At 36.0% G+C, this 17903-nt stretch overlaps 1 protein-coding gene across 1 annotated transcript in view; it reads left to right on the top strand.

Moving 5' to 3' along the window:
- Nucleotides 1–17903, top strand: part of LOC150102454 (fumarate hydratase, mitochondrial-like) — a 182460-nt gene that overhangs the window by 142122 nt on the left and 22435 nt on the right. The window lies entirely within an intron of this gene.

Genomic DNA, 17903 nt, shown 5'->3' with positions numbered 1-17903 from the left:
TTCCTTCAAATTTACTCCATAGATTTACAGATTTAACACTCTTTGCCTCACACAACTCAGCAATCTGTCTTACTATTCATTATCTCTGTTCTCCTTCTCAATTCACTATTTTCATATCTGTGCAATATGCTAATGACTTAAACAACACTTTTATTCTTTACCTGCCACAACAACTTCCTATTGACATTCTCCCCCCCCCCCAAATAGGTCATTTGTGCCCATAACTACCACTAATTTTCAAGCCCAGGTCTTTCCTTTTCCGCAACGCATCTGTTATTTTACTTTTGAGAGAAACTTGTGACATGAAATTAAGAATTATCAACACATTAGCACAAGAAAAGTATATTCATTATACTGCCAGATATTTCAGTTTGAGAATAACAAACTATCATCAGTGGCTTGACAGGAAACAGTCGTTTACAAGGTAGAATACAAACAATTGATCATTCAAAATTAGAACGAGCTGCATGATGTTACATCGCTAATCATGATATTATTTCACTGCAGAAAGGTAAACATAAGAGTGCAGAAATAAATTACATGTATAAATTTACGATGTCATACAAAAAACTTAATTTATAAAATCATATTAAAGATACAGATGTAGTATCTAGAAGGCATTAATTAAAGAAAAAAAAAATTAATGTGTTATTCAGATCAAACTTTCCCATATTTTTGACAAGGATATGCAGTCATTACGATTCAAGTTAGGGCGTTGAAGTATCCTTTCTTGTGCTAACGTGTTGTTCCACCAGGAAAGCATTTTTTGTGCACTTTATTTGTCATCACGCCTCTAATGATAGAGTCCCCATACAATAATATATGACTATCCTTTGACTCTTTCTTCATAATAGTAACTTCCTCCTTCTCATTATCTTTTTCCAGATGTTTCATTTTAGTTTTCATTTTTACTGACTCTTGCCTAAGGTTTTATATTATGGTTCCAACGTTTACTGCCATTTCTCTTGCTTCCCCAACCTATATATAGGAAGTAGCAATTATAAGATTGTTGCAAGTCACGCAATTGGAAGTTTCATATATGTCAACCGGACAAAAATAATTCAATGTATGTATACATGTGTGTGTGTATATATAATTTTTTTTTTCTTCCCTCAGATGATACACATGGAAAAATTAATAAAGTAGTGTTTTCTAGCTAGCATCAAGTCATCACTAGTAGTGTTTGTTTACACTAGACACTTCTGAAAACCTCCTAGTCATTTTATCAATAATTGTATGCAATTAGTTTTTTTTTTTAAAATATTTTATTGTTGGACTTATTGACATAATTTGTAATTTATCTCTTTGCACGCACACTTGAATACAATTTCATTGGTTGCTTGCTTGGAAAATTTATTCACAGATATTCCATATATTTTAATACAAATATTTTATATTTGTATTAAAATATATACTTTATGTAACATATATACTTTATGTAACATTTACATAAAGTATATATGTTACGGTTAAAGTGATAAATCCAGTTATTATTAATAATTACTGGTTAAAGTGAATAATTAGAATTAATCACTTTAACTGATTAAAGTGAATAATTCTTAGAGGAGTCTGGTAAATGTAATAAAAACATGTTTATAGGTTTTCATTCTCAATAGAAATTATAACAGCTTAGGTTAGGTTAGGTTAGGTAAGGTTAGTTTATAATGAAAAAAGTAAGGAAAGTACTTGTTTTGCACTCAATGAAATCGGAAATCATTATAAACTAACCTAACCTTTATTGGTTGGAAATCATTATAAACTAACCTAACCTAAACTAACCTTTATCGGTTGGAAATCATTATAAACCAACCTAACCTAAACTAACCTGGATGTCGCATGTCGAACCAGAGTGTAGTCATAGTTTGCCATAGGCAGATAAATGGGAATAACAAATAAAAGTTGTTGTGGGTAGATGAATGGGGATAATAGATAAATCAGAGAGGAACTGATCAGTGTTTTTCTCCATTGATGAGGAAAGGGGTACAGCAATGACATTTATCTATAATCCCCCATTCATCTTCCCACAACAACTTTTATTTGTTATCCCCATTTATCTGCCTGCAATCATTAAGCTCGGCCCACAACAATGTTTATCTTTCATCCCCATTAATCTGCCCATGACAAACGACGACTACACTCTGGTTCGACATGCGACATCCAGGTTAGTTTAAGTTAGGTTAGGTTAGTTTATAATGATTTCTTATTTCATTGAGTACAAAAGAAGCTTTCCTTACTTTTTTCATTATAAACTAACCTGAATGTCGCATGTCGAACCAGAGTTAGTTTATAATGATTTCTGATTTCATTGAGTGCAAAAGAAATACTTTCCTTACTTTTTTCATTATAAACTAACCTAACCAATAAAGGTTAGGTTAGTTTATAATGATTTCTGATTTCACTGAGTGCAAAACAAGTACTTTACTTACTTTTTTCATTATAAACTAACCTAAGCTGTTATAATTTCTATTGAGAATGAAAACCTATATATAAAACCTATAAACATGATTTTATTACTTTTACCAGACTCCTCTAGGAATTATTCACTTTAACTGGTTAAAGTGATTAATTCTCGTAAATTATTCACTTTAACCGGTAATTATTAATAATAACTGGATTTATCACTTTAACAGTAACATATACATTATTTACAGCTAGTTTATATAGCTGCTTTAGCACAGTTATTTTTTATTTTATTTAATATTTTGTGTTGTTTTATTCATTTGGCAAATTTACAATATTTATAACTATTTTAAATGCATATTATAGCTTTAATTTTTGACTTGACTGTTTTGAGTCTTTATTAGTCACTTTGGCTTTCTAAATCAGTAACTGCATTAGCAAACGTCCTTTGAGCAGAGGATAGATACTTCACAGCCCTTTAATAGTGCAATACTTCAGCTGGATATGAATCCACTTTCTTCGCTGGAAAGTGGATTTATCAGATGTGAGTTGTATATAAAGTTTTATCTCTTCAGATGTTTCAGTAATTGTGATTTGATATTCTGTAGGATGTCTGTTTTTTTTTTTTTTTTTTTTTTTTTTTTCTCCCTTATAGCTTTATGAGAAGGATAAATGTTACCCTTTTTGTTGTCATAATGAAATATATTCGTGCATTTGGAGTTAACACGTCAATGGTTAACATCTGCAGTCACCACCATTGCTTCTTGGGGTGTGAAATATGGGCACATTTGTGCTAAAGAAGATTTGTAGGCTTTTTAAATTTTATTAACATGGGTTGTGCTCATTTCTGTGGCTGTTGTTGCTGCCTGCAGCTTAAACAAGTGACTAACAGAAGTTTTTAGTGCTGTGAGATTGCCGAAAATGTTCAGCTCATTGTTTATTTATCACTAGCATTGAATTTCTCTCGCAGTTGACTGAAACTTGTAGTTGCACTATGACTTTCTTCTTTTCAGTAAGGTATGTTTATAAACAATCAGCTTGAAACTTCTATTATAATTTCTCCCTTTACTTTGCAGGTCAAAAATAAAAAAAATTAATGTAACATCTGCATTTATTATATAAATACATATTGAACTATTAGACATATGAAGAGCCATATTATTAGACACTATTAGACATATGAAGCCATATTATTAGACACTATTAGACATATGAAGAGCCATATTAGGACACCTCATGGCAAAACTCGTAGAAGGGTTGTAAGTTCTGTTCGCTACAAACTTGATATTAACTAGGTCTGCCTACTCACTGATGAGACCTCAATAAAGGTTGAAACCGGTCTGGGTAGTGACCTTCTCTCATAATGTTGAACAATAATACAGCTCTTAGGAGCTAAGTTCACATTATGGGTAAATATCAAGAGTAGTGATTGGAGCTTACTCCACCTTTGACACGAGTTGCCTCAGCTTGCACTACCTTTAGGGTCAGTTGCTGCAGTATCCAGGTATTTGCTTACGCTTGGAATCGCCGAACTTTATATAGTTTCTACTATATTCGGCATGAAACTCCTTGAGTTTCCTATTCGGCTAAGAAACTATATGGGATGTAATATCCCTTAACTTAAACAAGGTACATATTGAACTTTTCCATGATATAGTGACACAAGAGTTGTCTATGATCTGTATATAGACTCTTGATTATTTTAGGGAACAGTTGGAAAAAAAAGTCCCATTATTCATGTAAATTGTGAATTTCTGTAGATAAACGATACCTGTAGGATCACTGGTATGGTTTATACCAATTAATTAAATTGAAATGAAAGTTACTATATTTTTTAATGTTTCATTAACTCCTCACACTTTGACTATCCATTAAAGAAATATGCATTCATCAACGTTAAATGTAAAGCAGCTTTCCAGAATATTGTTACCAGCAAAGGTTGGTTGATTGGAAAAAAGTTAAGCAAGTTTGAACACAGTTAGTAGTCGGAAGGGATCAATCATTCAATACTGTTGGCACATTCTACCTCAATGAATCTTTGGACTCCCTTGAGGTGTCACATAATAATAATAATTATTATATCCTAAAATTAAACATACCTTCATTTATATATTTTCACTACAAACAAAAGCATTAATTAAAAGTAGCAAGCACTGCACTTTCTGTGATACATAAAATGTCAGCAACCTTCATCTTGAAAATCATCTGGATGTGATACACTTCATTCAGTAGTAGTAACAGAACACAGTCTTGCAGTGAACTTAATATTTTGACATGTATACTTTGGTATTCATGCAACAAATTTTTAGTGTTTGCGTGAACTTTTAAACTAGTTAGGGAAAATAATAGCTAGCCTATATGAAATTGCCTATTGTGGAGTGTACTGAAAATGAAAACATAAGTGTGTTAGAGGATATGCATACATTGGATTCTATTTTTTTCAGAGGTCTGTATCTTACATAGCATGCAAAGTCCATGTATCCCTTTGATAATGTTAAAAATATTCCACTTTCTTTCCATTACTTGAAAGAAATATTCTGCATGTTGTAGCTGATGTTTTTCCTCCTACTGTGTTTTGAGAGTCAAAATATGATGATATGCCTTAGGGAAGTATATAAGACCTGAAAAGTATTAGCTGTAATGAGCAAAACAGCAAGTGACCGATACAGAACCCTAACAGCATAAAGGCATGATATGTAGATGCAATAGGCATCAGTTTATGAGATAGCATAGCTTCAAAAAAAACATCAATTATTGAATCCATTAATTACTTCCTTGATAAATTCTTGAATGTTTTTAACATATACAATAAGGCTTTGAAACTAGGATATTGATTGAACACAATTACAAAAAAATCGTAATTTTTAATGATTGTCTGCAGTTGAGTTTTTTTGACTGAACATAGAGCCATTCTTTTGGCATATGTACTATAAAGATATGCTTTGTCTGAATTTTCTGTTAAAATTCAAAACATAAATTTTAATAGTGATCCTAAATTCCATTAAAACAAGATGGAGATTATTATTATTACAAGGGTGGTCTGAAAAGTTATCGGCCTAACAATGAAAAATTGAATTTATAATTTCAAAATTATTTTTATTTTTCAATAATCTCCCTTAAGACTAATGCAATTATTCCATTGACATTATCCTCCCTGTTCTCAGTAAGATCTGCAAAATATCCCTCTACAGCTGCAATCACCTCTTGATTTGAAGAAAAATTCTGACCATCAAGGAAGAGTTTTAGTTTTGGGAAGAAATAGAAGTCAGAGAGAGCCAAATCTGAGGAATAGGTTGGATGTTTCAACAATTCATAGTGCAGATCCCTTAATTTTCCAATTGCCAAAAACTTTTTTGGGCAGGTGTATTGTCCTAATGAAAGATTATTTTTTTCTTCTGTAAACCAGGTCTTTTCTCATGAATTTTTTCGTCTAGTCTGGTTAAAAGATCGGAATAATAAATTCCCCGGTTATTGTTTTACCCTTTCCAAGATAATTAATAAACAAAATGCCTTTAGCATCACAAAACACCAATGCCATGACCTTTCCTTCTGATGGGACCGGCTTTGTCTTCTTTGGTGCTGAACAACCAGCTTCTGCCCATTGTTTTGACTGCTGTTTGGATTCTTGTGTGTAACGGTGAGTCCAAGTCTCATTCATAGTAATAAATCGACACATAAAATCAGTTTTATTCTTGTTAAAATGCTCCAAGCACTGTTCAGATATTTTTATGGGAGTGTGTTTTTGATTTGCTGTGAGCAAGTGCATCACCCATCTTGTGCAAAGCTATGCAAAATATATCCTACACATTCTTTTGAAATGCCTATAGTCTCAGCAATTTCATGCACTTTGACTCGCGTCATCCAATACCATATCGTGCACTTGATCAATGATTTCTGGTGTTGTTACACTTTTTGGACGTCCTTCATATGGATCATCTTCAAGGCTGGTACGGCCACATTTTAACTCGGCAGCCCATTTCTTAATTGGCGAAAACAAAGGAGAAGAGTGCCAATAAACTTTTATGAACTTCAAATGAATTTCTTTTGGTGTTAAACCTTTTACAAAGAATTTTATAATTGCGTGATATTAATTTTTATCCATTTCAAGGGATACAGACAACACTTTTGCTTCAGACAGCTGTATAAAACAAACTACTACAAACAAACTACAGACTGATAGAATGACTTGCAATTTCACATGGATGCTTATGACAGATGTACCAACTTAGAAAAAAAAAATCTTGCTGTTAGTGTTGCCATCTATGGTCGAGGCTGAGAACTTTTCTTTCTCACCCTCGTATGATCGTCTAATTATGATAAGGAAAAAAAATCAAATCTTTCATCAACCAGTAAGCCTAGCAGGCTTTTATAAATTGTAGAAAGTTTTTTCACTTGGTTATAAATTAAATTTAAAAATGTCCAGAAATTATATTCTTATTTAATTCTTTATCCAAGTGTAAACAAACAAAGGTTGCATGAGAAGTATCTTCATAACTAGGTTACTTGTATATAGAAACTAATGACTTCACATTAACTTTCAGGCCTCAACATGTATACGTATCCAACAATTTCTCACCTAGTATTCTACAAGCTCCTTTTCCTATGCAAGAATCGACTGCTCATTTAGCAAAAAGAAGAGAATGTAGGACTTGGTCTCCTATGGGAACACCCATTCTAGCATTGTCTGTTCCAATTCCCAAAGGTTGCATCCGAGTAGATCTTAAACAATGCTGGTGACATACAACATCCTTGCTTTGAGACCCCTTACTAGTAGTGAATTCCTCTGAAAGTTTGTCATTTCAGTATCAGAGTTATCTTCTTTTGGATATGTCACCAACCAAGGCTAAATATGTTTCAAAATATGCTTCCTTTTCATCAAGTGAGGCATCATCACGTGGAGCATAAGTTCTAATAATGAAAAATCCCAGTCCATGTAATTCAAGCTTTTATAAACCTTTCATTTATTTCTTCCCAACTTTTTTTACTTGGTTCTTCCATCTACTTTTTATGAGGACAGATACACAAGCTTTAGCCTTTCTGCTTTTATCCACTTCACTCCATATATGTAGATATATACCCATTATTTCAAAACCTTTACCCTTCTTTTTTGTTTCTGTTAGGACCATAACATCTGCTTTCTGTTTTTCAGCTTCCTGAATTATCTCAGGATATTTAATATTTTAGACTACATACATTCCATGTCCCAAAAATCATTGTCCATTTCTTGCAGAGTTGTTGCTGAAAAGATATACTAGTATTTCTTTCTTTTCTGAGAAGTTTAAGATTTTCAGAGCACTATTATTTTTATCCAGACAGGGAGCTGGCATGTCATGGAGCCTGGGTATGTCACCAACTAAGGCTAAAGAATTATTCATGTTAGAGGCTTAATGGAGTGAAACAGCACTGAGAAAGGATTAAAAATATTACTTAATTCTTCCAATATTTCATCTCGGTCACTGAGAAATCATCAGGGAGTACAATGAGACTTACAAACACACACACACACACACAAAATGCAAAACTAAGTGAAACACATGGACAAAAGACATCATAACTAGGTGTGTACACCTGTCGGTGGCCTATGATGTAAACTGAAATCTCTTTAAAGTATTAGTGTTTCTCATATTTTGGGAAGTTTAATGCAGCCATGTTTATTTAAATTAGGCTGATTTCTAAGAGCAGCTGCAGATTCCAAAAATAGTCTCTCTCTCTCTCTCTCTTCTAAATTTACTGAGATGGAGCATGGTGGTCTTAAAGAAATAAAATGTCTGCATGGCTTTCAAGCCCCATTCTAAAGCTTGCTACTCTTATATGTTCTACTAAAGATAAGCTCCTTTCTCTCGTTTTCTCTCTCTCTGTGCCTAGAGTATATAAAGTGCTCTGTTCCTGTAAGTTGGTCTACTATGGACACACACAGGAAGATCAGCCACATTCACATGGAAGAACACAAAAAAGACATCTGCAGTCATGACTGTGGTCAATCAAGCCTTGCAGACCATGCTCCATCTCAGTAAATTTAGAAGAAGAAGACTATTTTTGGAATCTGCAGGTTCTTTCAGAAATCAGCCATAATTTAAATAAATATGGTTGCATTAAACTTCACAAAATATGGGAAAAACTAATACTTTGAGATCCTGGTTTCCATCCAAGGCTGCCAACAGGTGCCCACAGAGGGTACCATACCTAATTAAGACTCTAGTCTTTCGTCCACGTTTCACTTAGTTTTGCATTGCCTTTGTGTGTGTGTGTGTGTGTGTGTGTGTGTGTGTGTGTGTGTGTGTGTGTGTGTGTGTGTTACATCTCATAATGTACTCCCTGAGAATGTCTTAGTGACTGAGACAAAATATTGGAAGAAATATTTTTAATCCTTTCTCAGTGCTGTTTCACTTCGTTAAACCTATAACATGACTTTCTCTTAGCACACAGCTGGAGTTATACCTATCCTATCCAGGATAAGGTAGGTTGAATAGTGCTATATGTATAAGAAGGAAATCTGGCTAATTAATGATCTCTCTCTGACAGATATTCAGTTTCTGCCTTGTGCCTCTTCTATAGATACTTTTATGTGCAGTGCTCTGCTGAATTGGCCACTATTATTCTTCTACTCTCTTCCAAAATCATTAAAACAGGAGCCACTGCTAACCAACACCCTTTTGTAGTCCATCTTGAAACTCACCATACCTACTTCACTGTCTCCTCTTTAATTCCATCTACTTTTGTCCTTTGGAACAGTTTCTCCACTCTACGTTCCCCAAAGATTACAAACCTCGGCTGTTGGAAAATGTGAAAGCAAAATGTGAACAGATTCCTCCTTTCTTCCATTCCTCTTGCTCTCCTCACACACAGCAGTAATGTGCTATAGGGCTTGTGGCCTTTCATGTGTGGATCAAATATAAACAAAATGTGATTAGAAGAAAGTGATGGAATGGTAGTTGCTAGTTTGGTGGAACAGCACCAATGAAAATACCTACAGAAAAGACAATGTAGCAAGCAGGTGAGAGAGAGAGGAGGCATCAATTAAGTGGACTACTCTTTCTGAATACACTCTAGTATTCCGAGTGAGGTCCTAGGTGCACTACTCTAAATTATTATTAAAACCTGACCTCCAGAGAGTCAAAAGACTCATCGCAGTAGGCAAACACTGTTAACATGCAAAGCCTATCAAACCATGCCTTAAACTCATTCAATGTATCTGCATTCACCAGAATGTCAGGCAATGAATTCCACTAACCAACCATTACCCATGCAACGAACCTGCTCCTTATTCCCCTGCTCACATCCTCTTTATACAGTTTCCAGGTTTGTCTCCCCTTGTTCTATTTCCTTCTCCCATTCTGTGAAAAATTTCTTTTGGTGCACCACCAAATATGGAATGTCTGGAATATGGAAACAATATTCCATGACTGGGCAGAAGGTTGAAATAGTGTCTTATGAAAAAAAGTACACCAAGTTTTTTGCCAGCTACAGAAGCTATAGTTGAAATGTGGTTGTGCCAGGAAAGATCAGATTTGCAGGTCAGTCCTAGAAGAGAAATCTGATCGTGTTTGGGTATTTCAGTATTGCTGAAGGTAGGAGGGAGGGATGTGAGCTCTTCTTACAAGACATCAGACAGAACTGAGTTTTGGTGGCACTGAAGTTTACAAGGTTGTCCTTTCCCCACTGAAATATAGCTAGGAAATCTGAGTTCAGGTCTCAGGTCATGGTAGATCTTGAGTATTATAAGATTTGTCGAATGAAAAGGAGGTGGAGTGTACTGTCATTGGTAAAGCTATGGATAGGATTGGAAGTCTGTGAGAGCAGGTCATTTATATACAAGAGGAAGAAAGTGGGTGAAAGAACAAAACTGTGGAGTTCTTCTGCATTGGTGGGAAAATCTGACAAGAGTAAATCATCTACTTTCACATGTAGTGAGCAACCAGTGAGAAAATTGGTAATCCAGTTGCTGAGTGAGGAAGGCAGACCATAGGATAGCAGTTTGTTAAGTAGGCCCCTGTGTAAACCCAATTGAATGCCTTTGAAATGTCAAGGAAACCATGTGTGTTTCTCCAAATTTCTCCATGGTCTGAGTCCAGAGGTGGTGAGTGGTGTAAGCAAGAAAATCAGTTGTAGATCGTAGGTGGCAGAATTCTTACTGCTCGTCACTGATTAGTTGGTGTGACCTAAAAAAGTGGTTCAAGGGTTTGTTGTTGATGACCTTCTCCATAAGCTTTAGAGAGAACAGAAGTGAGAGCAATTGGATGGTAGCTTGTTGGTTGACTTTTATCACCTTTTTTTTTTCAGTTGAATGTGACTTGTTTCCATGTTGTAGGGTAGATACCAGTTGACTAGGATAGATTGAAGAGGTGATATAGGATAGGTGTTAGTTCTGGGGACAATTTGTTAACAAATATGGGGGTTATCATCAGGACTAGATGCCTTGTTTGTGTCCAGGTGATTAAGGATTCTGTGGATTTCTTTTTGTTGGAAAACTATGGACGACATAAAGGGAGCCGTTCTTGGTAGAGGTGAGGGAACTTTGCCGGTCTTTAATGCAGGAATTTTAAGAAAAAAGTGATGCCAGTAAGTTGGCCTTGACTTTAGGCAAGGTAGCTTACTATCAGGATGCAAGAGTAGTGGAAATCTGGATGGGCAGAAGTTGTGCTAAATGGCCTTGGCAAAGGACCAGAAGGAGTTACTGCCATTTGTGCAGGAGGCGAGATTGCAGCATTTGACCCCTTCAAAGTCTGACTTGGTGATGATTCTTTTGCAACTGTTGCTAGCTGCAGAGTGGGCAGCTGGAGTTTTGGTCTTGAGCTATTAGTGGTAGGTAGAGATGTTTTCTTTTCCTTGTAGCCAAGGGTGCCAACTGAGAGGATCTCTGTGACTTCTGTTCCTCCCCCCCCCCATGATCCGACTATTGCTTCAGTTCTTCTGATCCAAACACCTGCTCAGACTGAATAACAGAAATCATCCTCACAGGAATGAAGGCTTTCATTCCTTATTCCACTCCAAATTCTTAGCTACCATCCAAGCCTCAGTTCTCAAAAAAAGTGTGCTAATCTAACAAAACTGTGAACTGTTAGGTGAAGGTTGTTCTGCAGCAAAAGAGACTTGTATGAGGTTGTGGTTAAAAATTACCAAGAAGAGAACCAACAACCACAGTATAGCTGAAAGGGAGCATGTTAGGAAGAAGTCAAGTGTGTTGGGGTTGTCAGGTATTCTGGTAGGAAGATTGATGGTCTGAGATAGATCATTGTTGATGGCAAACACCTCATCATCCCTGGCTGCTTGATCGGTGAAACTGAAGAAGGGGAGCCAATATGATTTGTGGACATTGAAATCTCCAAGAAGGATGATTTCACTATTGGGGTATTTTGACTGCAGAAAGTAAAGATTATATATGATAAATTTAGTTTAATCCTTTATCCAAGTGTGTGCAAACAAAGTTTGTGCCTGAAAGTATCTTCAGGATTGGGGTAAAGTGGTACAACACCGGGCAACTCCTTGCAAAGGTGGAGCAAGCTACCAACACTCTTATCTCAGTATCTCCCATAATGCAAAACACATCTCCTTGCGGATATGTATAATGTTATGCATTAAGGGAAGGGCCACTACCCAGACTAGTTTCGACCTTTATTGAGGTCTCTTCAGTGGGAGCCAGGCGCAAGTGGAGATACCAGGCAGAAGCATTAGCAAGGTCATCTCCTCCTATAGGAGCTGCCAAACGGTGTGCCACCTTTTTATTAAATTACTCTGGATTTAGAGAAAGCTGTTGAAAGTTTATTTTTCACTTGGTCAGACTATGATAAATTTAGTTTAATCCTTTATCCAAGTGTATGCAAACAAAGTTTGCGCTCCAACTGAAGAGAACTCAATAAAGGTCGAAACTAGTCTGGGTAGTGGCCCTTCCCTTAATGCATAACATTATATATATCCGCAAGGAGATGTGTTTTGTATTATGGGAGATACTGAGATAAGAGTGTTGGTAGCTTGCTCCACCTTTGCAAGGAGTTGCCCGGTGTTGTACCACTTTATCCCAATCCTGAAGATACTTCCAGGCGCAAACTTTGTTTGCACACACTTGGATAAAGGATTAAACTAAATTTATCATAGTCTGACCAAGTGAAAAATAAACTTTCAACAGCTTTCTCTAAATCCAGAGTAATTTAATAAAAAGGTGGCGCACCGTTTGGCAGCTCCTATAGGAGGAGATGACCTTGCTAATGCTTCTGCCTGGTATCTCCACTTGCGCCTGGCTCCCACTGAAGAGACCTCAATGAAGGTCGAAACTAGTCTGGGTAGTGGCCCTTCCCTTAATGCATAACATTATACATATCCGCAAGGAGATGTGTTTTGCATTATGGGAGATACTGAGATAAGAGTGTTGGTAGCTTGCTCCACCTTTGCAAGGAGTTGCCCGGTGTTGTACCACTTTACCCCAATCCTGAAGATACTTTCAGGCGCAAACTTTGTTTGCACACACACTTGGATAAAGGATTAAACTAAATTTATCATAGTCTGACTAAGTGAAAAATAAACTTTCTAAAGATTATATATATATATATATGTGTGTGTGTGTGTGAGAGAGAGAGAGGTAGTTGAAGAGGTCAGAGTGCTTGACAGAGTTTGAATAGTGATACAGGGGAGCATGTGAAATGGGCAGGTTGATTTGGTGGAGAAATTTTGAGCCAAAGCAGATCAAACAGTAAGGATTCAAATGAAAAGGATTTGCAGTCTCTAGCATAGTATGTTAGTTTTGATGAATGCACAAGTGCTGCCCTTGTGGCAAAAAAGAATATAATGTGTAGTTTGGGTAGTTGAAGTGGACAATGACTGTTGAGGTTTCCAGTTGGGGTTCCAATAGAAATAGTAGTTTTGGTTTAGATGACTATTAGTGGTGGTAGTGCACATCGTTTACATTGCTCTTTAGGCCACAGATGTGGTGAAGTGGATGCGGAAACTTTTTTCTTTTTTTGGTAAGAATTTGTGTGGTGGGTTGTTTGGTTGGATTACTGTTTTTTTTTTTATGATTGGATTTTTTTTTTTTTTTTTTTTTTGTTTTCTTTAACTATTTTTTGTGGGAGAATATTTGAAATAAACAGTAAAATAATTTTGTTGTTGTTGTGGGTCATTGTGTTTGGTGGTGGAAGAGATAAAAAAGAAGTGGGGCATGCCGTCAAACATACTACTCACACAGAAGAGACTCAGTCTCCTGTTCATACATGACGTTGACAGTTCCCTTTGCAGTCACAGTATTTGGTCTTCCTCCAGTCACAAACTAGTAAAATATGTGGTTGATTGATGCTAGCTGATTGGGATGCCTCTAGAATTTTTACTAACTGTTTTGGTCCCATGTACTAACTAGCGGCTGGCCTGCTGAAAAATTATACAGCAATCCCTCGATTAATGCACCTCTGATTAGTTTGTCATTTTTTTCTATACCCAAATTCGATTATGCACCTATATACATCTTAAAAATAAACATTACAGATTTTAAAAATATTTTCTATCTATACATTTTTTACGGCTATTTTAAAAAAATCACTTGCCAGAATGAAATAATTCATCATCATCATCATCATCAAATTCCTGCCATGTAATCTCAAGGGGTGTACAGGATATGATAGTACTACATGAAAAATTTACATCATTACTAACTTCCTATCTACAATTTTCCTCCAAATCAGTCTGTTATTTGTCAAGACTCCAACATTACCAGATCTTATATTTCTATCATCTAAGGCACTTTGTACCGTATCGACCCAGAGGAAGACCAAGATATAGGTGGTACAAAGTACCACCTATGTCTTGGTCTTCCTCTGGGTCGTTTTCTTGCCAACTTGGCAGAGAACACTTGTTTTGCTAATCTTTCCTAGCCCATTCTGTTTAAGTGACCATACCACCTGAGATTAGCTCTGCTAACGCATTCCTCGATGCTGACAATGTCTTCTTGATACACTATTATCAAATGGCAACAGACTCACTCTTTACTCTCTCATTTCTCTTCTCGTTTTTAATATGATATTGCCATTGATGCTATCTGTTCACGCCTCTAATCTTTCTCAGGCCTCTCATATCTGCGGTACCTAGTCTTTGATCAAGTGTTTTACTTCTGACCCAGCTCTCAGATCCATAAGTTAAAACTGGTTTGAACACTGTCTTGTATACAGCTAATTTAGTGTTCCGACTAATTTCTCTCTTATTCCATATGAATTTATTCAATTGACTTCCTACCATACCAGCTTTATTGATTCTATTGTCTATTTCCATATTTAATTTACCATCTTCACTAAAAATCGTGCCTAAGTAGCTGAAATGTTTTACTTGTTCCATAGGTTCTCCATTCACAACACAGTTGACATTTTGAATGATTCTGCCTATTTTCATTGTCTTTGTCTTTTATTGCTGACCTTCATACCATATCTATTACAACAGTTATTCAATTTAGTCAGGGAATCTTGCAGACTTGTAGCGGATTTATTTAGAAGTATGACATCGTCCGCATAAAGCAAATAGCTGACATTAACATTTCCAATTTTGATATCATGTTTAATACCACTTTCCTTCATAATGTGATCCATATAGATAATGTACATCCAGATTTAACATTAAACCATCTTCCTGTACTTCCTTCAATTCTAACTGCTGACTTGCAACTCAAATAAAGACTAAGTATTGTTTGATATAATGCCCCATTGATACCATATAGCTGTAGCGTATTGAATAGCTTCTCTCTTGGCACCTTGTCATATGCCTTTTCCAAATCGACAAAACTTAAATACAGATCTTTGTTATATTTACATGATTTCTCCACTATTTGTCGTAAAGTGAAGATCTGATCCTGACAGCCTCTATTTGACCTGAATCCAGCTTGTTCTTCACCAAGCTTTTCTTCCACAATTCTTCTCAACCATTTCTCAAGTATACTTGCATATATCTTACCAGGCACACTCAGTAGGGAAATACCCATGTAATTCTCACATTCAGTTTTATTTCCCTTTTTATATATAGTTACTATGAGAGCTCTACTCCGATCATTGGGAATTCATCCCTCTGTCCAGGCATTCTGAACTATGCAGTGCTGCCACTGTAAGACCCTTATACCACCATACTTCAGCATTTCTGGTTGAATATCATCTACTCCTGCTGCTTTTCCACATTTCAAGCCTTTGATGGCTTTTTCTACTTCGAGTATGGATATGTATTCCTGACTGCATGCCTGGTCAGCATTTTTTATCACTGTGCTGTCATCACTGCTTGTTTCATTTAGAAATTTTTCGAAGTAATTACTCCATACTTCAAGGATATCTTTTTCTTCAGTTTTCATATCACCTTTGTCATCTCTAATTCCTTTTACATCCTCCATTTCTGATCTTCTTCAACAACCTCCAGAATATTTTGCCACCTTCTTGATATTTATTTTCTATATTCTTGCCAAAGTCCTCCCATGACTTTGGTTTAGCTAGTTTTACACACTGTTTAGCTTTCTTACATTTGTCTCTGTATTCTCTAAGAGCACAAGCTGACTTATTTGCCAGGAACTTTTGATATGCTTTCTTCTTTTCCTTCACTGCCTCTTTAACTTCCTGTGTCCACCATGGAGTTCTAATTTTTCTATCCTTGCAGACAACTTCATCACATGCCTCTCTAGCTGAATCAATCAGGGTTTTCTTCAAGGCTTGCCACTGAATCTCCAAGATTTGGTTCCTGTTCTCAAACTCTTTCATTTTTCCTTCAATAATCTTTGTGTATTTTAGTCTACAGTTCACATCTTAGAGCTGCTCAACTTTTATTCGCTTTAAAACTTTCTTATATGTTATTCTTTTCAATATGAAATACAGTTTTATCCTGCTCAAGACTAAATAGTGATCACTTCCAATTTCAAATCATCTGTACACTCTGATGTCCTGTACCAGGGTGAAAACATCACTATCCACAATAACCTAGTCAATGAGACTATGTTATTGTGGATAGTGATCCACAATATGAATCCATCCTTTTCTCTTCTCTCCATGTGAATTTGTGCACATGTTGGAACATGGTGTTAGTAATAACCAGTCAATGTACTGACCAGAAATCCAACAGATATTTGCCATTATTATTAGTATTAGCTTTGCTCTTTTCTCCAAATTTTGGAGAAAATTTGCTCTGCTATTTAGATCCCCAACAAGGACCAACTTTTCCTTTTTCATTGTGTCAGTAGCCTTCTCTAGAGCCTCAAAAAATTCCTCCACCTCTACCTTAGTAGAACCTTCTGTGGGACCATAAGGCACAAATAAATCTCATTGTCCAGTTCCCCATTCTGATATTTGCCCAAATCACTCTACTTGAGACTGACTGCCATTCAAGAAGATTAGTCTCGTATTTTGTGTTGAATACTATGGCTACTCCTTCTTTTTCCTTGATTGTCATTGCCTGAATATAACATTTTGTATTTATTGCTCAGAAAGAACCCACCAGTTTTTGTCTTTTTTGTTTCAGTCACCCCTATTATGTCGATCTGGTACTTATCTAATTCCTCAGCTAGCTCCATTTCTTTGCCATTCAGGCTTCTTATGTTGATAGTACTGATCTCTAACTCTGGTGATGTTGAGTTGGGGTGTGTTTTCAGATTTGTTCCAGTAGCTGACTTTTTTGTAGTTCACCCTGGGTCCCTGGCGAAAAAAACGGGGGGCCTTGTTTAACTGGGCGACGTCCCAGCCGGCATGAAATTTTGTCATGTTGTACCATAATTTTGTATTTTGTTTTAACCAATAGGAATACAGTTTGGTCGGCTAAATCCCATATTGCCAGTCCATCCTCGTTCGGTCAGTATCCAAGTAGTTAACCAACAGGGTGCACCACGAAAAGGTGAAGATTGGACATTAGGTCAGAAGCCCTGGTCAGTTCTCCGCATTCCTTTAAAGGCTATGTGGAGGTCTCCTCTCAGTTATACAGCTTTGACCCTGAAGCACCCCCTGAAATAATTTAGTTACCGATTTAAAACATTTTACAAAGTTATTTTTTAATGGCATACTACACTGTTTCCATGTACACTATGCTTCAAATTTACTGCCAAAATTTATGTTGTCTGCTAATTACATAGCATTTGGTGATCATATCTCGTGCCTCCTTCGCAATTGTTTTCTTACTTTTTTTTTATTTTAAAGTATTTTCCCAACCTTTCATCATGAGTGAAAGAATTAGTGAACAAAAAAGTGGAAGTGAAAATGGTTCGAAAAGTAATCTCATTAGAAGAAAAACTTGAAATAATAAAGAAAAAAACAAGGTGAGTCCAGAGCAAAGATTGGACAAGAACACAAAACTGGGTGAATCAACTATACGAGAATTTTAAGCAAAACTGTTGAATTCAAAGAGAAAGGGAAAGCTGCTTCAAGTTCATCATGCATGCACTTGAAATCAAAGTATTATAATGATTGAATTAGAGAGACTTCTCACTACATGGATCAAAAATTGTAACCAAAAACAATCCTGCTAAGCACTGACCTCATAGGATCAAAAACATATTACATAACCTTACACCC

This window comes from Typopeltis vanoorti, chromosome 10, assembly GCF_054136105.1.
Source record: "Typopeltis vanoorti isolate ZY-2024b chromosome 10, IOZ_Tvanoo_1.0, whole genome shotgun sequence".
Taxonomy (NCBI): Eukaryota; Metazoa; Arthropoda; class Arachnida; order Uropygi; family Thelyphonidae; genus Typopeltis; species Typopeltis vanoorti.
Note: the sequence above shows the minus strand (reverse complement) of the source record. Positions and strands in the feature narration are given on the sequence as shown.